The 13,781-nt window shown below is 40.1% G+C and overlaps 1 protein-coding gene across 4 annotated transcripts in view; it reads right to left on the minus strand.

Annotated features, from left to right (window-relative positions):
- mtor (mechanistic target of rapamycin kinase) overlaps positions 1-13,781 on the minus strand; it is a 123,389-nt gene that overhangs the window by 77,178 nt on the left and 32,430 nt on the right. The gene's annotated exons all lie outside the window — the stretch shown is intronic.

The raw sequence follows: 13,781 nt of genomic DNA on the forward strand, positions 1-13,781 counted from the left end.
GAATGATGGAGGCCACTGTGTTCTTGGGGACCTTCAATGCTGCAGACATTTTTTTGGTACCCTTGCTCAGATCTGTGCCTCGACACAATCTTGTCTCGGAGCTCTACAGACAATGCTTTGGTTTTTGCTCTGACATGCACTGTCAACTGTGGGACCTTATATAGACAGTTGTGTGCCTTTCCAAATCATGTCCAATCAATTGAATTTACCACAGGTGGACTCCAATCAAGTTGTAGAAACAGCTCAAGGATGACCAATGTAAACAGGATGCACCCCATCTCAATTTCAAGTCTCATAGCAAAGGGTCTGAATACTTTATAAATAAGGTATGTTTTTTATTTTTTATTAGTTCATAAAAAACTGTTTTCGCTTTGTCATTATGGGGTTTTGGGTGTAGATTGATGAGGATTTGTATTTATTTAATCAATTTTAGAATAAGGCTGTAACGTAACAAGATGTGTAAAAAGTCAAGGGGTCTGAATAGTTTCCAAATGCACCGTATAGTATTTCAATACACTTCCAGTATATGCATTCACCAACTGTCAATAGACTATTTTCTATGCAGGCTCCACTACCATCCTGCAGTTAGGTTGATATCAATCTGGAAGAGAGAATAAACAGTACCTAAACACCGTGGAGCCTTACTTGCGAAATGCGCATCAGCCAATTAAAATCATAAATTTATTTACACAGGATAGAACCCTACAATGGAGCTGGTCCCATCAGATAACCTGGCACACGTTAGCCCTATGCTAACCTCACCAGATGACAGCGATTATTTTCTGGAACAAAATTCCGCATGAGCCTATCAAAGATGTTAGACCAATGGCATTTCTTAAAATAGGTCAAACCTGGCCACCAGAGGGATCTTTTAAACCTACAAATTCAAGGTCTGCTTTTGTTTCCGCTGGTGTGTAAGTAAATGTTGTGTGTTGGCATATTGCATTGATGCATTCTTGACTAGACTTCTAGCTACTAGTACTAACGTTAAACAAGGTTTTCGTACACGTAAAAATCTCATGTTTTACACACATTCGTGTGCTTTCACATCAATAAAGACGTGGGTGGATTATGCTTATGTCCTAAAACATCGTAAAAATAAAAAACTAATGTCTAAGACGCCTGTGGTCTTGTCAAATAGTTCATTTACTCTTACCACTATCACTAATTGCTGGCATGATTAAACTAAAACAGTAGGCCCAGAGACAGCAAGGTACGACGGCCGCGAGTTCAAATCTACCTTGGGGTAAGGTTTTTATTTGAGGAGTAAAATGCTCCACTGTTGGTCCTCGAGTCAAGTAACGCATATGTGACAAAGTAGGTGATTATAAAAATGCATATAAGACGTTGTATATGTAAGTCAAGCCTACACATCTATGTAATATAGCCTATGGCAGCTACTATCATTTTTGTAGGCTACCTGTGATTTCGTTACCTGATAACTGTTTTTCTTTCGCTGTGTCAATTGACTGGATATATTAACTGCAGTATTAAGCCTAACATTGAACTAATGAATTATGGACTAATATGCATGCATTTCTAACTTAGGCAGGTTTGAGAGATGTAGTCTGTCTTCATTGTTTTGTTACACAATTACGCACCTGGCCTCTCCACTGCCTTGGCTATTACTCTTAAATATTGTAGAGTCCCAGGAAAAGTCAGACCTCAGTTGTTTGTTGGACACTAAGACACATTTTCTTTACTAATAGCCTATTGGAGGAGAGATGCATGGCTGCTTTTGCTTGCTGAATGTAAAATAGGCTACAGCATTAACTGTCAGGGAGTTGAAAATGAGAGATCATCTCCGTGTCAGAAGAAGACCATATTTTCCTATGGTATCTTAGCACCTGACAAAATACACCATATTAGTGGTCTCCTAATGCACCTTTCTGGACCTTCGAAACTGTCGAGAAGGCCAGCATCCCGGAGTCGCCTCTTCACTGTTAAGACGTGTTTTGCGGGTATTATTTAATGAAGCTGCCAGTTGAGGACTTGTGAGGTGTCTTTCTCAAACTAGACACTAATGTACTTGTCCTCTTGCTCAGGTGTGCACTGGGGCCTCCCACTCCTCTTTCTATTCTGGTTAGAGAATGTTTGCGCTGTTCTGTGAAGGGAGAAGTACACAGCGTGGTACAAGATCTTCAGTTTCTTGGCAATTTCTCGCATGGAATAGCCTTCATTTCTAAGAACAAGAATAGACTGATGAGTTTCAGAAGAAAGTTCTTTGTTTCTGACCATTTTGAGCCTGTAATCGAACCCACCAATGCTGATGCTCCAGATACGCAACTAGTCTAAAAAAGGACAGTTTTATTGCTTCTTTATTCAGAACAACAGTTTTCAGCTGTGCTAACCTAATTGCTAAAGGGTTTTCTAATGATCAATCAGCCTTTTCAAATGATAAACTTGGATTAGCTAGCACAACGTGCCATTGGAACACAGGAGTGATGGTTGCTGATAATGGGCCTCTGTGCGCCTATTCCATAAAAAAATCTGCCCGTTTCCAGCTACAATAGTCATTTACAACATTAACAATGTCTACACTGTATTTCTGATCAATTTGATGTTATTTTAAAGGGGGGGATATGTTTTTCTTTCAAACACAAGTATATTTCTATGTGACCCCAAGCTTTTGAACGGCAGTGTATATGCAAATGTTTATGATCAGTACAATAAAATAAGTCCCAAACGGAAGGGAAACAGATTGATTGTCATCTGTAGCACCATGAAAATCAGCCAAAACAAGCTCAATAACTCCATGCATGCACACACTCCTACTGAATATGCATTCATCTGTATTTTGGATAGGCCTAGGCTACATCTTGATTTACCCAATTTATCAATAGAGATTAACAATTCAAATAAATTATTACCATTATGTAGTTCGATTGGTAATAAACACAGTCAAACTGATTGTAAGATTGTATAACTGATTCATTACTGCATACATGGCTGTCTCTGAAAAAAATGTTCCGTCAAAAGAGTCTAATGTAACGAAATTGTAATTACCTCAAAAGATGCCCAACGCTTGAACAGAGCAGTAGCTGAGTTTATCTGTCTGGATCAAGTGTCATTCTGTGACTTTAGCTAATATGCCTGCTTCTTCTGCCGTGGTATCGCTTTGATATTGTTTTGGTATTGTTTGGTTATCGAGTATTGTGATGGTATCGAGTATTGTGACACTAAACCTGGAATCAGTTTTAGTAAAATTCTGGTATAGTGACATCACTAGTATATGGGGATCGCAATGCACAGCCTTGAGGAACTCACAGATCTGCCAACTTTTTTTATTTGATTTTTTTTAGCACTTTCACAGGTAAATATGTATAGCCCTAATATTTAGCTAATGAATTGCCTCATATCTAGCTATATTTTTTGTTCTTGTTTTTGGTGTTTGCTGTTGAATATCTACATTTAAATACAAGTTTTTAGATTATTTTTCATTGTATGTACATTGAAGTATTATTTGCCGTTGTCACTATGACAATGAAAGCACTGAATGGTCTTTGTTACCATCTTATTATCAGACCTACAGCGTGACCTACAGTGTTGATCAGTTGATTGACAGGTGCACTGTAGAACTATAAATGATTAACTTTCCTCTAGAGTGGATGCTCTTCAAAGTGGTTTTGAGTCCGGACTCGCGGTAAACGTCTTTAAAATAACTAACACAATACTGACACCTGTAGGATAAAGAGAGTGCTTTACTTTGTGAAGGACGCGCTTATGGACAAGTGTTTGTGCTCGTCCATCTACGTCAACATTTGTAATTGGCTGATGCAGAATATGTTTCAGGAAATAATCCCCGTCTGTCTGGTGAGGTTAGCATAGGGCTAACGTGTGCAAGATTATCTGATGGGACCAGGTAGAATGTAGCATTCTATCACATGCAAGTAAATCAACGCTTATGCACATTTTGAGCAGGAGCAACTGTTTAAATTGAAACTGATTCTAATTAAACCGTTTGCAATTCAAATAAATAGCAATCCCTCCGAGACCGATGTTATCCCAGTATCCAGAAATATTTTATCTTTCATCAATATACAGTGAGCTCCAAAAGCATTAGGACAAGTGGCACATTCTTTATTGTTTTGGCTCTATACTCCAACACTTTGGATTTTAAATGATACAATGACCAAAAGTATCGGGACAAATTTGTGCACTTTATCATTCTTCATTTACAATTCATTCAGGATTATCTGTAATCATTTTAGCATCCACATGAATGAAACGTTTTCTTATTTACAATAAAAGTGACTCAAAAATGACACAATACACTATTTACCATGAATTTCTAAGGGCACAAAATAATCAGAAACACAACCAAAACAAACAGCAAATGCACCCAACAAAATGTGTAGAGTCACAAGCTTGATGTAGTCATTGTGTGCTGTGAATATGGGACCAAATACTTAACTTTTGACTACTTAATACATATATACAGTGAATCCAGAGAGTATTCAGACCCGTTGACTTTTTCCATTTTGTCTATATAAGGTCACACAGTTGACAGCGTATGTCAGAGCACAAACCAAGCCATGAGATCTAAGAATTTGTCCGTAGAGCTCCGAGACAGGATTGTGTCAAGGCACAGATCTGGGGAAGGATACCAAAACATTTCTGCAGCATTGAAGGTCCCCAAGAACACAGTGGCCTCCATCATTCTTAAATGGAAGCAGCTTGGAACCACTAAGACTCTGCCTAGAGCTGGCCGTTAGGCCTGACTGAGTAAATCGGGGGTGAAGGACCAAGAACCCGATAGTCACTCTGACAGAGCTCCATAGCTCCTCTGTGGGGATGAGAGAACCTTCCAGGAGGACCACACACTGCACTCCACCCATCAGGCCTTTATGGTAGTGACCAGACGGAAGCCACTCCTCAGGAAAAAGGCACATGAAAGCTCGCTTGGAGTTTGCCAAAAGGCACCTAAAGGAATCAGACCATGAGAAACAAGATTCTCTGGTCTGATTTAACTATTTGGTCTGAATGCCAAGCGTCACGTCTGGAGGAAACCTGGCCCAATCCCTACGATAAAGCATGGTGGCAGCATCATGCTGTGGGGTATTCAGTTGCAGGGACTGAGAGAAGTCAGGATCAAGGGAAAGATCGGAGCAAAGTACCCCTTTTTCTACCAATTTCGTGGTATCCAATTGTTTTACTAGCTACTATCGTCTCATCGCTACAACACCAATATGGGCTCGGGAGAGACGAAGGTTGAAAGTCATGCGTCCTCCGATACACAACCAACCAAGCCGCACTGCTTCTTAACACAGCGCGCATCCAACCCGGAAGCCAGCCGCACCAATGTGTCGGAGGAAACACTGTGCACCTGGCAACCTTGGTTAGCGCGCACTGCGCCCGGCCCGCCACAGGAGTCGCTGGTGCGCGATGAGACAAGGACATCCCTACCGGCCAAGCCCTCCCTAACCCGGATGACGCAAGGCCAATTGTGCGTCGCCCCACGGACCTCCCGGTCGAGGCCGGTTACGACAGAGCCTGGGCGTGAACCCAGTGTCTCTGATGGCACAGCAGTACAGCGCCCTTAACCACTGCGCCACCCGGGAGGCCCTAGTACAGCGAGATCCTTGATGAAAACCTGCTCAGAGAGCTCAGGACCTCAGACAGGGCCGAAGGTTCACCTTCCAACAGGACAACGATCCTAAGCACACAGCCAAGACAACGCAGGAGTGGCTTCGGGACAAGTCTCTGAATGTCCTTGAGTGGCCCAGCCAGAGCCCCGACTTGAACCCGAACGAACATCTCTGGAGACACCTGTAAATATCTGTGCAGCGACGCTCCCCATCCAACCTGACAGAGCTTGTGAGGATCTGCAAAGAAGAATGGGAGAAACTCCCCAAATACAGGTGTGCCAAGCATGTAGCGTCATATCCAAGAAGACTCGAAGCTGTAATTGCTGTCAAAGGGGCTTCAACAAAGTACTGAGGAAATGGTCTGAATTCTTATGCAAATGTCATATCGGTTTTTTACTCTCAATACATTTGCATAAATGTCTAAAAGCCTGTTTTTGCTTTGTCATTATGGAGTATTGTGTGTAGATTGATGCGGGGGGAAAAACTATTTAATCAATTTTAGAATATGGCTGTAATGTAACAAAATGAGGAAAAAGTCAAGGGGTCTGAATACTTTCCGAATGCACTGTAAGTGAATTTGTCCCAATAGTTTTGGTCCCTAAAATGAAGGGATTACGTACACAAAGTCCTGTGATTTCTAAACGGTTCACCCGATATGGATGAAAACACCCTCAAATTAAAGCTGAAAATCTGCACTTTAACTTCATAGTCATATGTATTATTTCAAATCCAAAGTGCTGGAATACAGAGCCAAAATAACAAAACACTTGTTACTGTCCCAATAGTTTCAGAACTTACTGTAGTTATGGACCACAAATCTGTTTGGCCTTAACTCAGTACAGACCACAGAGAATTACAGAAGAATTCACATCACTAACAATTTGATGGAAATCACAGCAAAGACCAAAGGTAACAGAAAGGTAATTTAATATCTACATACATTTTCAACCCTGGAATGTCTTCAGAAAGTATTCACACCACTTTGTTTTGTGTTACAGCCTGAATGGATTAAAATTGACACACACACACACACACACACACACACACACACACACACACACACACACACACAATACTCCATAACGTCAAAGTGGAATTATGTTTTTAGAATTGTTCACAATTTAATAAAGAATTAAAAGCTGAATTGTCTTGAGTCAATAAGTACTCAACCCCTTTGTTATGGCAAGCCTAAATAAGTTAAGGAGTAAAATGTGCTTAACAAGTCACATAATAAGTTGCAAGGACTCACTCTGTGTGTAATAATAGTGGTTAACATGATTTTTTGAAAGACTACCTCATCTCTGTACCCCACACATACAGATGATGATTTTAAAGGTACCTTACTTTAAAAAAAGTTAAGAGTTTAATGGCTGTGATAGGAGAAAACTGAGGATGGATGAACAACATTGTGGTTACTCCACAATACTAACCTAATTGAAAGAGTGAAAAGAAGGAAGCCTGTATTGAATACAAATGTTCCAAGACATGCATCCCATTTGCAATAAGGCACTAAAGTATTGTGGCAAAGCAACTAACCTTTCGTCATGAATACAAAGTGTTATGTTTGGGGTAAATCCAATACAACAACATGACTAAGTACCACTCCCTGGATTTTCAAGCATAGTGGTGGCTGCATCATGTTATGGGTATGCTTGTAAATCGCTATGAACTGGGGATTTTCAGGATAAAAAATAAAACAGAATGGAGCTAAGCACAAGCAAAATAGTAGAGGAAAACCTGGTTCAGTCTACATTACACCAAACACTGGGAGATGAATTCACATTTCAGCAGGACAATAACCTAACACGAGACCAAATCTATACTGAAATTGCTTACCAAGAAGGCAATGAATGTTCCTCAGTGGCCGAGTTAGCATTATCTTAAATCTGCTTGAAAGTCTATGGCAAGACCTGAGAATGGATGTCTAGCAATGATCAACAACCACTTTGACAGCGCTTGAAGAATTTTGAAAATAATAAAATGGGCAAATGTTGCACAATCCAGGTGTGGAAACCTCTTAGAGACTTACCCAGAAGGGGTCACAGCTGTAATCCCTGCCAAAGGTGCTTCTACAAATGATTGATTCAGGGCTGTGAATACATGCGTGAGATATTTCTGTATTTCATTTTCATTTTCTAAACATTTCTAAAAACATATTTTCACTTTGTCATTATGGGGCATTGTGATGGGTGAGATTATTTCTCAAATCAATTTTTGAATTCAGGCTGTAACACAAAGTAGAATAAGTCAATACTTTCTGAAGGCAGTGTATCTTCGTTTGAAATGGAATGTTTTACTTAATACGCATCATGATCGCAGTACAGAATAGCTCTAAATACATCAATGTAGGTCTGTGTGCATAAAAGTAAAAGGATAAAACAAGGTTTGCATTTGTACATCTGATTCAAGCAACTTGTTCTACGATAAACATTTTTTTTAAAAAGGTAATCTGTGCAGAGGTACTTGACATCAGGTGGAAGACTTTACTTTAATAAATGTTATATAATTTTAGCTCAGAGAGGAGCCCTGGAATTTGTTGGCTCCCGTTACGTCCCTCTCCCTAATTGAACCCATGAGTGCTTTGACTGAGACGGACAGCTTGGCCCTCTGGTCACCGGACAGTTTGATTTCAAACGCTTTACAGGGTTTTTTCGAAAGAAGATGTCTGGCGGTGAGCAACTTCTGATGAGAAACACTTGGCACGATTCATTCCATCAGCTCAAGCGCAGTGTTTTCCACTAGCGTCGGCTATACAGCCGGTTACACACATTTTCAGCCAGGTACTTTCTTCACTTAAATTAACTGGGCTACTTCTTTACAATTTGCAGAAAAAAGTCCACCAAGCCCTCTCCCGCTTGAATGAATAAACCATACTACTTTTAAATTCAGAAAAAAAAGTCTGCCAAACTCTCCCCCGCTAGAATGAACAATATGCATCTTCTACCGATCTATTGACAAAGTGAGTGTTGACAGGGAAACACTGAGGGTTTGACAGTTGTCTGTCCCGGTTCCTCTGTGTGTGTGTGTGTGTGTGTGTGTGTGTGTGTGTGTGTGTGTGTGTGTGTGTGTGTGTGTGTACGCTGTGGTTGCAGTCAAATGTCTTTACACAGAGGGAGAGAGCATGATGCTCTTTCATCGCCTATGCGAGTCAATTTGTACATCGCATGTGGTAACGACGAGTCGAAATCCACATAGTTTATTGTATCTAGCACATTCATTTATTTATTTTGCATGTTTCATATGAAGCCACAAAGTGATGGCACATAGGCTAACTGTGCTTTGATTGATGAACAGCAAGCTTAACTAGTTTATAAAAGGTGTCGAACTGACTGAATAAAGTCAATCTCCTTCATCTCTTTGACATTCAATAATGTCCATGGTATCACATCGGGATAAGTAAACTAAAGATCTCATTTGTATTTTTTATATATAGTCCATCAGGACTTGCCAGACACTTATGTTAAAATGAGTGACTTGTCAGTAGCCAGCCGAAACACATCGGTTAGAGAGCCGTTCATTTGGCTCCCATATTTGTATTCTGGTACGCTTTTTGCCGATTATCTGCAGATAAATTATGAGAAAAAAAATGATGGATATGGTAAATCGTCCTCACTGCAGGAACAATAGGTAGGCTTGTGGAAAGATAGCCTCACTCTTGTCCAAAATGTGATAAAATAAATAAATAAAACAGATTGAATTGTTATGAAGCTAAAGATAAGGCATTTTCAAAGATATTGATAAACAGTGCCTTCGGGAAGGATTCAGACCCTATGACTTTGTCCACATTTTGTTACGTTACAGCCGTATTCTAAAAATGGATTTAAAAAAGAATCCTCACCAATCTACGCACAATACCCCATAATGACAAAGCGGAAATGTTTGCTTATTTATTAAAAATACAAAACAGAAATATGTAAATAATGTATGTATTCAGACCATTTGCTATGAGACTCGAAATTGAGCTCAGGTGCATCCTGTTTCCCTTGATCATCATTGAGATGTTCACACAACTTCATTTGAGTCCACCTGTGGTAAATATAATTGATTGGACATGATTTGGAAAGGCACACACCTGTCTATAAGGTCCCACAATTGAGAATGCATGTCAGATCAATAACCAAGCCATGAGATCAAAGGAATTGTCCGTGGAGTTCCGAGACAAGATTGTGTCGAAGGCAAAGATCTGGGGATGGGTACCAAAACATTTTTGCATCATTGAAGGTCCAAGAACACAGTGGCCTCCATTATTCTTAAGTGGAAGAAGTTTGGAACCATGAAGACTCTTCCTAGAGCTGGCCTCCCAGCCAAACTGAGCAATCAGGGGAGAAGGGCCTTGGTCAGGGAGGTGGCCAAGAACCTGATGGTCACTCTGACAGAGCTCCAGAGTTCCTCTGTGGAAATGGGAGAACCTTCCTGAAGCACAACCATCTCTACAGCACTCCACCAAATCAGGCCTTTATGGTAGAGAGACCAGACGGAAGCCACTCCTTAGTAAAAGGCACATAACAGCCCGCTTGGCACCAAAAGACTCCAGGGCCATGAGAAAACAAGATTCTCTGGTCTGATGGAACCAAGAAATAACTATTTGGCCTGAATGCCAAGCGTCAGGTCTGGAGGAAACTTGGCACCACCCCTACGGTAAAAGCATGGAGGTGGCAGCATCATGCTGTGGGGATGTTTTTCAGTGGCAGGGACTGGGAGTGTAGTCAGGATTGAGTCAAAGATGAACGGAGCAAAGAACAGAGAGATCCTTGATGAAAACCTGCTCCAGAGCGCTCAGGACCTCAGACTGGGGCAAAAGTTCACCTTCCAACAAGACAACGACCCTAAGCACACAGCCAAGACAACACAGGAGTCACTTCAGGACAAGTCTTAATGTCCTTGAGTGGCCCAGCCAGAGCCCGGACTTGAACCCGAACAAACATCTCTGGAGAGACCAGAAAATTGCTGTGCAGCAGCGCTTCCTATCCAGTCTGACAGAGCTTGAGAGGATCTGCAGAGAAGAACGGGAGAAACCACCAAATACAGGTGTGCCAAGCTTGTAGCATCAAACCCAAGAAGAAGACTCGAGGATGTAAGCACTGCCAAAGGTGCTTCAACAAAGTACTGCGTAAAGGGTCTGAATACCAATGCAAATGTGATATTTCAGCTCCTTATTGATTAATAAATTAGCAAAAAGTTCTAAGAGCCTGTTTTTGCTTTGTCATTATGAGGTATTGTGTGTAGATTGAGGGGAAGGGAGGGGGACTATTAAATTAATTTCATAATAAGCCTGTAACCTAACAACATGTGGAACAAGTCAAGGAGCTCTGAAGGCACTGTAGGTCTACTGATTTAATCAAAGTCTGACAATGGAGTAGACAACTGCTGCTTTCTGTCTTGCAAAGCCCATGTTTAAAACCTGCTTCATTCTTCAATCATACCTGTATTGCAGATACCTGACAAAAATGCCTCTAAAAAAGGTAGTTTGAAGCCTACGGAAGTCCACAGACCAGATTATTTAGGAATAAATATGTTGGTCAATAGATACACAAGTTGATTTTAAATAAATGATATACTGCAATTCACAAAGAGAGTTGCAATTGTTGAAATTCTTTCACTAATCTACCTGAGTGGCCATCACACAATTTGTTTGATTTTAAATGTAACCTTTAATTTATTTAAGATAATTTGGGCAATTCACTTCATTTTATAAAATATATCATTTAAAGAACAACCATAACAACCATATCTTGCAGTAAAATACTTTACTCTTAAGACAGGTTAAATGTTTTTTTTTTTAAATGGTGTAATGTCCTGATCATATAGGCCTAGGTCTAGACGATATCCCCATAAACTATCAATACACTGAATTCAAACATGTTCAGTCACTCAAATTGTAAACACAATATACCAACTTATTTTTCCAATCTGGGAGGTAAACTCAATAAAGTATGTAATCATTTTGCTGCATATTAAGGATGGAATCAAGACATTAGAATGTGACAGAGGCCACCAAAATAGAGTTTGTTACGCAAAACAAATGCATAACCTGGGCCGGGGGATCCTGGCTGGGGGAAAACACCACATGCTTATCAAAAGTAGAGAACCGACGTGTTGGGAGCAGCAGGGCGAGCTCTTAATGTGGTTTTTAAATTGCATAGAAAACTATAAGGGCTATCCATGGGAGCCACACAAATAGGGGGCCTTCGCGGAGGTTTATTGGTCTTAACACCTCTAATGTCAATGGGTGCTCTGCATTCTTCACATGCCGCATGGTGCGAGGCAAGAGAATATTTTGAGAAAACAGTGAATCTGGTGGGAAAAGCAACGTGGTGCTAACAGTATGAACTAGCATCCAGCTGGAAGTTCCAGCACTAGTGCTATTTGACAGATTCCAGGCCCAATGAATAGCAAGGCCTCAGGGACATATTGCTTGAGAGTGAAATATGATTCACAACACAGTTTTTAGGCATCGAGAATATCTAGGAAAGCGTTTTATCCACTTATTTCCTAAAGACTGACTCACGCTTATGACTAAACCAAACGCTACACAAAATATCTAGGAAAGCGTATTATCCACATATTTCCTAAAGACTGACTCACGCTTATGACTAAACCAAACGCTACACAAAAAAAATATACTCAATGGGCATGACATGAGGAAAATATTGTGATTTGTATTCCTCTAAGTCTTTATTCACAGCAGAAATTATTGTGAATTTCTTGTGAAAGAGGTGGCAAGGTATAGCATGTGGCCAACATTTTGATGCCATATGTGACCGGTTACAGTGTGTGTGTATACACACACACACACACACACACACACACACACACACACACGCACACTAAAATGTTTTAGAACACCTTAAATGGTTTTCCTTTATTTTTTACATTGTAGAATAATAGTGAAGACATCAAAACAAAAAACACACATGGAATCATGTAGTAACCAAAAGTGTTAAACAAATCCAAATATATTCTTCAAAGTAAACACCCTTTGCCTTGATGACAGATTTGCACACTCTTAGCATTCTCTCAAAAAATGCATCCTGTTTGCAAAAAGGCACTAAAGTAATAACGCAAAAAAATGGGGCAAAGCAATTCACTTTGTGTCCTGAATACTAGGTGTTATGTTTTCGCAAATCCAATACAACACATTACTGAGTACCATATGCTCCATATTTTGAAGCATAGTGTTGGCTGCATCGTGTTATGGGTATGCTTGTAATCACTAAGAACGGAAGTTTTTTTTGAAAGCACAGGAAAATCCTAGAAGAAAACCTGGTACAGTCTACTTTCCACCAGACACTAGTAGATGAATTCACCTTTCAGCAGGACAATAAGCTAAAACACAAGACCAAATCTATACTGGAGTTGCTTACCAAGAAGACAGTGAAAGTTCCCGAGTGGCCGAGTTCCAGTTTTGACTTAAATCTACGGCAAAACTTGAAAATGGTTGTCTAGCGATGATCAACAACCAACTTGACAGAACTTAAGAATTTTGAAAATAATAAAATGGGCAAATGTCACACAATACAGGTGTGGAAAGTTCTTAGACTTACCCAGAAACACTCACAGCTGTAATCAATGCCAAATATTCTAACATGTATTGACTCAGGGGTGTCAATACTTATGTAAATGAGATATTTCTGCATTTCATTTTCACAACATTTAAAAAATATATATGTTTTCATTGTAATTATGGAGGTATATATGTAGAAGGATGATTAAAAAAGTATATATTTCATCCATTTTGAATACAGGCTGTAACAACAAAATGTGGAATAAGTCAAGGGATATGAATACTTTCTGAAAGCGCTGTAGATAGTTCTGAAGACATGTTGATTGAGGAAACTATTTGGTTCTCACTGTCGGGGCCTTCGATCACAAGGACATCAAACTGAGGAGCACAGCGCGCACACACACTTACATCCCAAACACAAACAAAACTATAAAAGCCAAGTCCTTTCTGGTAGAGGTTTGACATTCATTCAGCTCTTTTGTGGCTAGCTTGTCCCACGATGTACAGTAACTGGTTTACTTATTGTCACTCATATTGTTACTCCACTGTGCAAGAAAGGGACAGAAACACACACAGTGGCATCAATAACATACGTGTGCTTAACCCTCAATTAAGAGTACTTAGCACCTTAAATTCCTTTGGCATGTAAAGAGGCAGCGTTTATTGCTGAAACGTTCCCGAGGGTAACA

Source organism: Oncorhynchus mykiss, chromosome 9, assembly GCF_057628025.1.
Source record: "Oncorhynchus mykiss isolate SJ-2025 chromosome 9, ASM5762802v1, whole genome shotgun sequence".
Taxonomy (NCBI): Eukaryota; Metazoa; Chordata; class Actinopteri; order Salmoniformes; family Salmonidae; genus Oncorhynchus; species Oncorhynchus mykiss.